Consider the following 13,035-nt stretch of genomic DNA (forward strand, 5'->3'; position numbering starts at 1 on the left):
AAAGGTTCACCCTCTATGGTTGAGAGTTGATATGCCCCAGATCCATATGCTGTTGTGATGATGTAAGGACCAAGCCAGTTTGGTTCGAACTTGCCCTTCTTCTCTTTGTCTTGTTGATTTTTAGGATTTTCTCTAAGAACCAAGTCACCTACCTCAAATGTGCAAAGCTTGACTTTATGATTGTAGCTGTGACTCATTCGTTGTTGATAAGCCTTGAGATGATTAAAAGCAGTTTGTCTTCATTCATCCAATAGTTCAAGTTCTTGTAAGCGAAAGACCTTGTAGTCTTCGTCACTAATAATGTTTTGCAAGGAGACTCGTAAAGAGGGTAACTCAACCTCAATAGGCAAGATAGCTTCAGCACCATAGAAAAGTGAATAGGGTGTATCTCCTATAGGTGTGCGGATGCTTGTGTGGTAAGCTCAAAGTGCGGGATTAAGTTGGATATGCCAATTGCGGCCAGCATCATCGACTATCTTTTTCAGGATTTTAGGGATTGTTTTATTAGATGTCTTAGCTTGATCGTTACCTTGGGGGTAATAAGGTGTGGAAAAATGATGGGTAATATGGAAGCGGTCATAGAGTTCACGAACATCCTGATTTTTTAAGGGACGCCCGTTATCGGTGATGATGGAAACAGGAATACTGTATCGACAAATGATATAGTTGAGAATGAATGTAGCAATTTATTTTCTAGTGACTTGTGTAAGAGGCACAACTTCAATCCATTTTGTGAAATACTCTTTGGTAGTGATGATGAATTTATGACCATTGGAGGAAGGAGGGTGAATCTTGCCTATGAGATTGAGTCCCCATTGACAAAAGGGCCAAGGAGTCGCAATTGGTTGAAGTTCTTGCGCTAGCGCATGAATGAGGTCTCCATGAATTTGACACTGCTTACATTTCTTGACAAACTGATATGAGTCTTTTTCCATATTGGGCCAGTAATATCCAGTCTGAATGATTTTCTTGGCTAAGGTAGGACCACTAGAATGTGGATCACATATCCCTTCATGAACTTCATGTAACGCAATCTGATATTTGTCCCCTTCTAAACATCTAATAAGAGTGCCATCTAGACCTCGACGGTATAGGATATCGGCTAAAATGATGTATCGAGAAGATTGACGAATGAAAGTGCGATGTTGGTAATTGGATAGGTCAGGAGGAAGGGTATTGTCACGAAGGTATATGATAATGGAACCCTATAACTGGGACTCAGGACTGACGACACATATCATCTCAGTAGGAGTGATCTCATACGAGGGAACCAAAAGGTTATCCACCAAGAACTCATAGCGGGTCTCATTCTATGGTAGATCGATTAGTGAAGCAATTGTAGCCATGGCATCCGCGGCTCAATTCTGCTCTCTTGGTATCTACTCAAAGTCTAACTTCATGAAATGTTGTTTCAGGTCATCCACCATTCTTTTATAAGGCATTAATTTCTTATCTTTTGTTTGGTAGTCATCAATTGCTTGACAAATTACAAGTTGAGAGTCCCCAAAAACATGAAGTTCTTGGATCTTCCACTGAACTACAATCCGTAATCCAGTTGTTAATGCCTCGTATTTTTCTATGTTATTAGTGCAGGGAAATGATAATCGATATGATTTTGGTATGGAATCCCTGTGAAGAGTTATGAAGAGGATGCCAGCTCCTATCCCATGCTATGTGTATGAGTCGTCAAAGTATAGCTGCCAAGGCTTTGTGTACGACACTATTAATATGAATTCATCTGGAAATTCCAAAGTTAGAGGAACATCATCTATCATGGGAGCATCTGCTAACTGATCTGCGATAGCTTGTCCTTTTATTACTTTGTTGTCCACATACTCAATGTCGAATTCACTCAGGAGCATCACCCATTTGGCTAGTTGACCAGTAAGTGTTGCCTTATTGAGAAGGTATTTCAATGGATTGATCCTTGCGACCAACTTAGTTTTATGAGTTAGCATGTAATGTTGTAATTTATGTGAAGTAAAGACCACAGCAAGACATGCATGCTCAATTGGTGTGTAGTTTAGCTCATATCCCACCAATGTATGACTAATATAATACACTACCTTTTCTTTACCCTCAGCCACCTGTTGTGCTAAGAGTGCCCCTAGTGCTATTGAAGTAGCTGATATGTATAGTAATAGAGATTGATCTGGAACTGGTGGCATCAAGACTGGTGGATTCAGAAGATAATCTTTGAGTATCTAGAAAGCCTATTGGCAGTTATCATCCCATTTGAATTTGATGTTTTTATGTAGCAAGTGTTGAAAAGGATTACATTTATCTGCAAGTTGTGCTATGAATCTTCGTATGGACTGGAGTCTCCCTTGCAAATATCAAAGTTGACTGATATTTTGTGGTGGTTGCATCTCTAGGATAGCCTTGACTTTTGCTGGATTGGCTTCGATTCCTCTTTTTGAGACAATGAATCCCAGGAGCTTCCCGGAGGTTACTCCAAAGACACATTTCTTGGGGTTTAATCTTACTTTGTACTTTTCCAACCGATCAAAAATGACTAAAAGTATGTCCAAATGTGTATCTCTGTCTATTGATTTTCCCAAGAGGTCATCAACATAATCTTCCACAGTAACGTGCATGAGATCATGAAAGATAATAGTCATGGCTCTTTGATATGTAGCGCCTACATTTTTTAGCCCAAAGGGCATGACATTCCAGCAGAAAGTTCCCCAAGGACAAGTGAATGTTGTTTTGTGCTGATCCTCAGATGCAATTTTTATTTTATTATAACCAGAGAATCCATCCATCAAAGATAACATCGCATGACCTTCTGTGAGATCTATGATCAAGTCAATATTTGGCAATGGAAAATCATCCTTAGGAAAAGCCTTGTTGATATCTCTGAAATCTATACATATTCTGATGCTACGATCTGGTTTACTGACAGACACTAAGTTGGAGATCCATTTAGGATAATCAATTGGGCATATAAATCCGACATCCAATAATTTTTCAAGCTCTGCTTTGACTAATAATGTCACTTGTGGATGCCTCTTTCTTAATTTCTGTTTCACTGGTTTTGCCCCCGGTTTAACTGTCAAATGATGCATTACCAATTCTGGATCCAATCCAGGCATATCAGCGTATGACCATGCAAAATTGATTTGTCGCTCTGTGAAGAAACGTATGAACTTTGATCTTTCTATCTCTATCAGAGATTGAGCCAGGAATATGTTATGTGGACTTTCTTCTATACCAATGTTTGTTTTGATGGTCTCCTTTACCAACATAGATGATTTTTCTTCATATGATGCTGGGAGAATATCAAGCCTTCCATCCTCGAGTACCTCAGAGAGGTTTTTGCCCTCAGATATGTCCTTTCCTTTTACTTTTTTTGGGTCAGACAGCGCCACCATGTGGTTTTCACCATAAGACCCTTGATTTGTTTTTATTTTTATATTTTTGCAACTAGAAGGCCCGACACCCTCACCAAAATATGTCACGCTATTGAGTTCTATAGTGTATCCTGCCTTATGGTCCCTAGGGGGAAGATCATTGTGTATGCCTAGATAGTCAATAAAGGCTTCATCATTTTGGAATATGTCGAACTGTGCAGGTCCTTCATGGTCCCAGTCAATAAGTTGGTGGTGAACAAGGGGAAGGCCTTTGATGTCTTAGAAGTTAGCGGGGCTAAGGGTGAAGATGCAATTATATTCAGGTATGTCGAGGTAGTTATCGAGGTCATCATTGGCACTCTCCTCATCTGTCTCGATCATGAATGGATCCAAATTGTCATTACTAATAGCACATTCTAGGACAGGTGTCCTCATTCTATGTGATTTCGACCTAAAACCTAGAGGTAAGGACTGTGTGGGATCCTCAGGGGTTGTTTCTAGACCAACTTTGAATTTTCTATAAAATTCCTCTTCTTTTGTGGGTTCACCTGGTTCTCTGAATGTCTCGGTGTGTTCATAGTCACTGGAGGATTTATCTGAATCTCATTCCCATTCATTAGAGTCTGTGGAATAGTGATTCTCTTATTGAATTTTGGCAGCTTTGATTTGTAATGCTTCTTCTGTCTTTCGAATGTTTTCCTTGGAAGACATGAAACCAAGTCCTTTCGAGCATTCCTTTTTGAATGTTAATTCTGGTTGTAAAGGTTCAATGATGCCTTCCTTTCTTAAGCCAAGAGGACTTTTGCCATCATACCCAAATTTTTGTAGGATCTTGAATCCTTTTCCATACTTTTCACATGGTAGGTTGATGTGATCTTGCGTATCATTTTCAGGGTCTTTGTAAAGCATTTTGTATAAGTCTTCTTCTTCCAGTTCACCCCATCTTTGAAAGATAGTAGGGTCCCATTTGACTATAATGATAGATACATGCTTATTAGGATGTGGTCTTCCATATTCTTTTGGTGAACTCATAACTTGTTGCAAGCACATAGTTTGATTCAAAGTGTATTCACCCATGCCCTTGTCCTGATATTTCCCTTTAAGCTCACCTTGTTTTGATGTCGAAGGTTTTAATGATTCAGAATCAATGTATGTAGCAAAAGGAACAACTTCCCTATTACTTGGAATGATCGTCTCAGTTTTTGGTCTCAAGTTATTGCAGTATATGAATGGATTAGGATCACCATTAACTGTTATTTCAACTTCATTGTGAGGAAACTTAATGCATTGGTGATATGTAGATGGTATTTCCCTCATTTCATGAATCCAAGGATGTCCTAGTAATATATTGTATGTGAAATCCAGGTTTAAGACTTGACAAACCACATCCTTTGTAACTGGCCCAACTTTGAGAGGCAAGGTGACTGTGCCTTTGGATGAACGCTCTTCATCATCATATGTCTTGATGGTAATTTTGTTTGTAGAATTCACAGCTTTATCTGAATATCCCAATTGTTTAATAGTGCTCAATGTGCAAATGTTTAGACCTGCTCCTCCATCTATTAGGACTTGTTTTATTCGATTTTTGTGTATGAAGGCTTCAATGTGTAACGGTGCATTATGTGGCTGACTTGCGGAGGCGTCATCAGCTTCTATGAATGTAAGGGAGTGTGGAACAAAAAGTTATCCCACCATGGCTTGAAAATGGTCCACGTTCAGATTAGTGGGGACAGTAGTGTCTCTCAAGATTTTGTCAAGAATGGCTTTATGTGCAGGGGATATGCGTAAGAGCTCGAGGATTGAGATGAGCGCGGGTGTCTTCCCCAACTGTTCTACAAGGTCATACTCAGGTTTGGTTGATGAGGAAGCAGTGTTTTTAGCTGGAGCAACTTGCAAAGTGAATTTACCTTGGCAAGTTATAACATTACATTCAAAGGTAGGTTTGAAAAAAGATCCAATGCCTTTTAGGACAATCTTAGGTCTATGGGTAGAATTCGCAGGCGTTTTGTCCTTGATGTTAATGGTAGAGACATAATTGTCCATTGAAATGTGATTGATAGTTGAATCATAGTTATAGGATGCTCTGGTATAGTTGGTTTGGTCATCTATGGCTTTAGCTTTTCCCTTGTCATGTTTTGGGAATGGTTTTTTAAACATTTCATGTTCTTGGTTGGATGAATGCCCTTCAATCTCAATGTCACCTCTATCAATGAGATCTTGTATGATGTTCTTCAGTCGGTGACAATTTCCTATTTTATGTCCCTTGCTTTTATGAAATTCACAATACTCATCATCATTCCACCAATTTGGTTTAACCTTTGGCTCATATGGAGGCAAATCTGGAATTGTGATTATCTTGTTTGCCACTAGCTTTTTTAAAACGGACTCAAGTGGTTCTCCCAATGGAGTGTACTTCCTTCGTGACTTCGAAGTTGTTTGAGTATTCACTTGATTGTTTGTAGAGCTTGATCCAGAAAAAATGATTTTGGGTCGTACTGTATTGGCCTCCACAACACCATCATTGACTGTGTTCTTGTTTTTATTCCAAAACCTTGGCTTATCTTTTCCTTTAAAGTCATCTTTGTTTTCCTTAAATATTTTGATGACTCCTTGTTCAATTAGGACCTTCTCTATTGCTAAGCATTTTTCAATGACGTCCTTGAAGGTGGACAAACAAGATTTTCTTAAGTCATAACCAATGTCTTTGTTAACATTCTGGGTGAACATTTCTACCATTTGTTTTTGTGGAATTTCACAAGAGCATCTGCTAGCTAGATTTCTCCATCTTTGTAAAAATGATGAAAAAGACTCTCCATCCTTTTGCTTGGTGTTGCACAAAGTAGTGATGGATATGTATGTCTCTATGTTATATGATAAATGTTGTATAAATACCTTAGCTAAGTCACCCCATGACTTAATTCCAGGTGGGAGTTGGGAGAACCATTCCATAGCTTGATCACCTAAGCTTTGGGGGAATAATCTCATCAAATATGTCTCTTTTGCTGCTACCTCAATGCAAGCTGTGAAAAACTGTCTTATGTGTGCCTTAGGATCCCCTTTTCCTCTATACTTATCAAACTTAGGTGTCACAAAGTGTGTAGGAAATGGAAGCATTGGAATGCTTTTGTCAAATGGATAGGGACATATGTCTCTCATTGTGTAAGTTGTCTTCAATGTGTTTATGTCCTCCATTTTCTTTTGTAAATCCTTGATTTGTTGTTCCAAATTGTTCTTAGGTGGAGATCGACTTCTTGGACCATACCCCATGCCTGAACCACCGGGTGGAGGAGGAGCATGTTGCATATATGGATGATATTGATCATACACATGTTCATATGGAGGAGGTATATAATGATGTTGCGTAGATGTACCACTTGGTATAGAGTCATGGTGAGGAATAGAATATCTGCTTTGTCCTTGTATATCATACTCTATAGGAATGTCATGAGTTTTTTCTAGTGTGTTGCCCCCAAATTTGACACGGGGTTTCCTTGTGTCCAAATTTTGAATATTCCTTTGAATATCCAATTGCTTTGGTGGTTGGTCCTTAGCATTGGTATGTGATTGAGTATATTTTTTTGCATAAGACTTCCATAATGGTCTGCGAAGGTGAGTATCATATGCTTTACCATGTGTGTAGTGGACCTCTGGTTTTTGAAACAAAGATGATGGTGATTCAAGCACCATATGTGGTCCTCTATTTCCTCCACTATTAGGCCTCCTTTGATCCATGTTGAGGTGAGGTTGTTGCAAAGGTCAATTTTCCATTATTTGAGACATGTCAAAATCATGAGGGATCTTGGCTCCACTTTGTGCCATCACTTATAAGAAGTATTGTCTATCTCTCCTCATTATTTCCTCAACCAATCGATTGAAATGAGGATCCATAATGGAGTCTTCCACTTCTGCTGAATGTACTGAAATATTGTCCATATTGTCATTGTGTGTATCATTGTTGTTTGTAGTGTCCATGTTCTCAACATTTCGAATGTTTCTATAGGCATCCATGTCAAGTAATGTAGTATGATCAGAATTGAAAAAGATATCATTGTCAAACTCATAGGAACTCATGTTTGCGGACTCTTGAGCCTCTTTAGTTTCTCTCCTTGATTTTTGGGAATGGGTTTCAACCATGAACTAGGTATTGACTAAGATGTGAGAGACTAGATGAAAATGGAAAGAGTATGGAAGACCAAGAGTTGGATGGAATGTAAATGAATATGAAGTTTACTTGTAATGTCCAAAGTGTAAGACCAAGTATGTATGTAGTAGAGTAGGTGTGACTTCCAAAGAGATGATAGTTTCTCTTGATGAGGTAAGTTGACCTTGACTCTAAGTAAGACCAAATGAGACCCAAAGGTGATAGACCTTGATGAGGGACCACTTAACAAAATGTTGTTATATGTAATGTGTTGACAAAGCAAGATGAGGACAAGCAAGTGACCTTTTGACTCAAGTTTAGACAAATGTGAATGTAATGCAAGGTGTAAAGCAATGATGGACTTTGTGAGACCCAAAGATAGGTTGAATTCTGTTGGCATTATAATAGACAAGGAGAGATTGTTGGCATTTCAATAAGGATATTGAGAAGGTTGTTGATGATTATGGATATTACTGATTAAGGATGTTTACTGTCTTAATATTATTATTTTGTCATTGATGTCAAGAAATTGATTTTCTAATTCAGTATGATGTTGCCATATCTTAAGAATTATGATTTGATGAGTATAAAGATGTTGGTAAAATACACAAAAAGAATGTGAGGAATAAGAGGAGGAATAAGTTATTCAATGGGCAACTATTACCGAGTTAGACAATGATGAGATCATGATGTTTAGATTGTTTTGATATCCTACATATATAATTGAATGTAAGGTTGATACCATACTATGTTACTGAGCAAAGAACCTAGTAGGTAAACCCTAAGGAACCTGGTCAGTAAACCCTAAGGTTATCACTATCGGTTAATGAAGGCAGAATGTCTACCGAGTGAAGTTTAGTATTTACCGAGTTGCAACCGAGTAGTAACAGAATGCATTGAATGAATAAAAGCATTATTTAATGAAGGAAGCTGATGAGCTAGCTATGATTAAATGATTGGTATGTTGTGCGTGAAGTTTGTTAAAGAATCTATGGCAAAGGAAAATCAGTAGGAAGATCTACAACTCAGATTGAATCGCAATACCCTAGCACAAGTTCCAAGAAATGTATGCAAGTTCCAAGGCGGGGTAAAACATTTTCAGATCAAAGGATACATTGAACCTGGTCAGGTTTGAAGATCTAATGGCTATGATTGATCATGGGAAATGTGATCGAAGAGATTAAGCAGTTGGCAAATTGTTTATAAATAAGGAACTGTTGATAAACAATGTATGCGGGCAAGTGTATGCACAGGGATGCTACATAGTGATTACCGAGCACAAAAGTTTGAAGACCTGTTTGAATAACAAAGTATAGAGCCTAGCAGATGGACAAGATAAGTCATATTGTATTGAGCAAATAAGAATCTGCTTTAGCATTTTAGATGTAAAGTTGCAGATAGATTTTTATTACTGTTATTTTGTAAAGTGACAGAAAATCTCTTAACCAAGTGGACTTAACAGTCTTATTTGTAAAACCCTCTAGCAAGGTGACATTCTGATTGAGTGTTTGAAATCCTTTAACTAGGTCACTTCTAACAAGGTGAAGATCCTAATAGATCTAATGGAAATCCCTTAACCAGGTCACATCTAGCAATGTGTTTGTAATCTTTAACAGGATTTACTTTTAACCGAGCATACTCTAGAAGAGTATATTTCTTAGTGGGTCTGAAATCCCACAGTGGTTTTTCCCTAATTGGGTTTCCACGTTAAATCTGGTGTTATGAGTGTTATGATGTTTATATGCTTATGAGTTTGCATGTTTAGCATTTTTGGTTATATTGCTGAAGTATATGTTAAGGAGGTTGAATCTGTTGTTTTTATGGAAGATTAAGTTTGTATGATTCACCCTCCCTCTCATCTTATTAGCTTGGCATCTGTACTTAACATTAACTATCAAAACTATCAAAATCTACATGAAAACCCAGAGAGATAACGTAGGAAGCTCAATAAGTCTGAAACTAACTGTTCTTGTTTGCTGGACTATAAAAGTTTTTCAATTCTGAACACAGACGTGCTTGTATACTTCACAAACGCGCTTAAATGGCATAGATGCTATTCTGTCAGACACAGACCTGTTTCTGAGATTTTGTAAATGCAATGTTGCTCAAAAGACATAGACGTGTTTCTGCCCTTCACAAACGCATTTAGATGACACAAACGTAGTTCTGTTAGACACAGACGCGTTTCTGAAAACTTTGTGCAATTTTTCCAATCTGTGAAGTGACTTGTTGTGACCAAATTTAAATTTTTGACTATTTTTCGTGACAAGAGGACACAATGTTAATGAGGACTCAATGTTTGCAAGTGTTTAGACTCAAAATGACTCAAAGAAAAGTGTGTTGTTTGATGTAAAATTGTTTTGCATACACTTGAAGACACAAAAGACACAATGTTTTAATGTTTGGTCTTGAATGTTTGATTGTTCAAAATAAGACAAGCACAATTCTTATGGTTGGCCAGGACAATAGTTGTTGATTCCCACATGAGGCTATGCTATTCAGAGCGGATACTTAGATGCTTGACCCCACTGGCTCCATCCTCGACACTCACTTCTTGGGCCAGCCAAGCATCAGTCCCCATGAAAACTGCTCGTGGCAAACTTTGTATGTCTACTAAGAACCGTATGTGTGTGGGCCGCTCCAGAGGTCCGACCTCCTACTGCAACAACTAGAAGGATTTTGGCTTCTAAAACAAAAAGGTGCTAGTAAGGGCATCTACTCGTGTGGCCATACATGCGACACTTTCAACTCTGTAAAATAGAAGGCTCCCAGCTGGTAAGGGTTACACCCTACAAATGATCAAATAAATTTGATCAAATGGGTTTATGGGGAGACATAGTGTCAGTATAAACTAATCAGCACATGTTATCTATAGTTTTCACCATGAATATAGTTGTTTATAATGGTTCAGAAGAGGTGGGTTTTCCTCACTACCACTTGGGTCGTTCTCTCCTCACTAGTAGTCCTAATGACCACACGGAGAGATAGGCTCTCTAAAGATGAAACAAAAAGAGCCTATTGCCCAAGACACAAAATACACTGGTTCAATTTTAGTGCACCATTTGAAGTGTTTGCTAATCTATGAAAACAAACCACACAATGAAAGATCAAAAACCCTTGCTAAGATCCCACAACAAAGATTCGTTAGTAGTTTGGATTTGTTTCAAATGATCACCCCTTCCTACAAGCACACAAGTTAGGTAAATTTTTAGATCCAAAAGACTTTGTGAAATAGGGGCCTTCAACAAAATGATTTTGCTTTCAAAACAAGTTGCACCAATTTCGTTAGATCTGAAGATGATAGCTTAATATAAACTAGATCTAAAATTTGAATGTCAAAAAACTAAATCAAAGAAGTCAAAATGCAACAACTGAACATAGACGCGGCTCTAAGTAACACAAACGCTATATAAATGCGCAGATGCGGTTCCTGAACACAGAAGCAGTTCCTGAACACAGACGCGTCTGGAGACCTCACAGACACGAATAGGGAACACAAACGCGTTTCCTAGAATCTGCAAAGGAAAAAATAAAATATTGTCAAAGGCGCAAACACGATTCTAGATGTCACAGATGCGACAGAAAATCAAAAATACGATCTGAATGTACGCAACCGCGAAATTATCAAAATGTTGTCGTAAATGTTAGATCTGCAACTTAAAAACACAAAATCTGCAACAAAAGATGTTAAATGCAAAAGGGACAAGAGTCCCACCGAGCATGCCAAAATGTATATGGTGAAAATGGATAACAACAATATTGAAAGACTAAATAGACTCAAATGCAAAACCCTAGCCTAACAACAACAAAGATCCACCATAACATATGAAGATTACCTAAGACAATGCAAATCAAATGAAATCACAAAGATTATACCATCACATGTCCAATAGGGTTTGAATCTCCTCTCTTCCTATCTCCATTGATCTTGCTTGGTATATTTGCTCTCAGATTTTATGTGTGCACAAGAGCCCAACAAAGAATGGAAATGTGGTTCCAAGTAGGCTTGATCGCATATGAAAGTTCAAAAGCATCGTTGGGAAGTCCACTGATCGGGGTTTATAATGAAGGAAGCATATCCTTATATAGAAGACATTATATGAAATGGAGGGATAAGATTAAGAGGTGTAAAAGATAAATGGTCGGCTAAGATTAGAGGGTAGGTAGAGAAAATAAGAAAATAATGAGAGGGTAGGTAGTGTAGGAATTAAGAGATGAATGACATGTGTCATGGGTAGAAAACGTTAATGAATTAATTGAATAAATAAAGATTTATTTAATTAATAGAGGAAGTGGGATCAATTAAATAAATAAGAGTATTTATTTAATTTAGAAAAAAGATAATTTAAATAAATAAATGTATTTATTTAAATGAGAAATAAGGCTAGAAGAGGGAAAATGAATTAATTAAATAAATAAAGATTTATTTAATTAATAGAAGAATTTGTTGAAATGTGGTGACTGATTAGCAAAGTACTGTACACTCAGCACATATCCTCACCGGGGTTCAGGGCCGGGCTGGGGTTCGGGGGTGGCAGCCCCCGAGAAAAAAAAAAATTGGGTATTTTTTTTATGAAAACCGACATTGTAATAAAACCCTAAAAAGGTCGACTTTGTTTTTGTCTAAAAACACATGTTATAAGTGGCTGGGATGCTTAAGGCATTGTAAGGTTGATATACTATTTTTGCTCGATAATAAGAAAGATTGGACGGTTGTGTATGGTGGACGTAACCCATTCTAGGTGAACCACGTTAAATCTTTGTGTTATCTGTGTCCTGTTTTATTTCTTTATCTTTTGTATTTAAATCTGCACATAATTGTTAGTTCATATTTGCTTCAGATCTGCTTGAAACCCTAACAATTGGTATCAGAGCGAGGTATTCTATAAATTGGCAGGACTCTCAGATTTGAGTGGGAGCAATGAAGGATTCCAAATTCAAGGTCGAAAAGTTTAACGGCTAGAATTATCAGTTATGGAAAATGCAGATGGAGGATTACCTGTATCAAAAGGATTTGTAGCGGTCATTGGAAGGAAAGGCAAAGAAACCGACCACAATGTCAAATAAAGAGTGGGACATTTTAGATAGAAAGGCACTGGGATCCATTCAATTGTGCCTTGCATCATCTGTAGTATTCAATATAACAAAAGCAAAAACGGTTGTAGATTTGATGGAAACATTGGCTAAGTTGTATGAGAAACCCTCGGCTTCGAATAAAGTATTTCTTATGAAGCATTTGTTTAATTTGAAAATGAGTGAGGGAGGATCTGTAGCGGAACACTTAAATGAATTTAATACAATTACCAATCAATTGTCTTCGGTAAAAATTACCTTTGCAGAAGAGGTTAGGGCTCTATTGATTTTATGTTCTTTGCCAGAAAGCTAGAATAGCTTGGTTATGGCTATAAGTAACTCTGTCTCTGGTAAAAATACTTTGGTATTTGATGATATTGTTGGTGTTATCCTAAGCGAGGAAATGCGAAGGAAAAGCACAGGTGAGACTCCAACATCATCGGGTAGTTTTTTGAATGTGGAGAACAG

Source organism: Cryptomeria japonica, chromosome 7 (assembly GCF_030272615.1).
Source record: "Cryptomeria japonica chromosome 7, Sugi_1.0, whole genome shotgun sequence".
Lineage (NCBI taxonomy): Eukaryota > Viridiplantae > Streptophyta > Pinopsida > Cupressales > Cupressaceae > Cryptomeria > Cryptomeria japonica.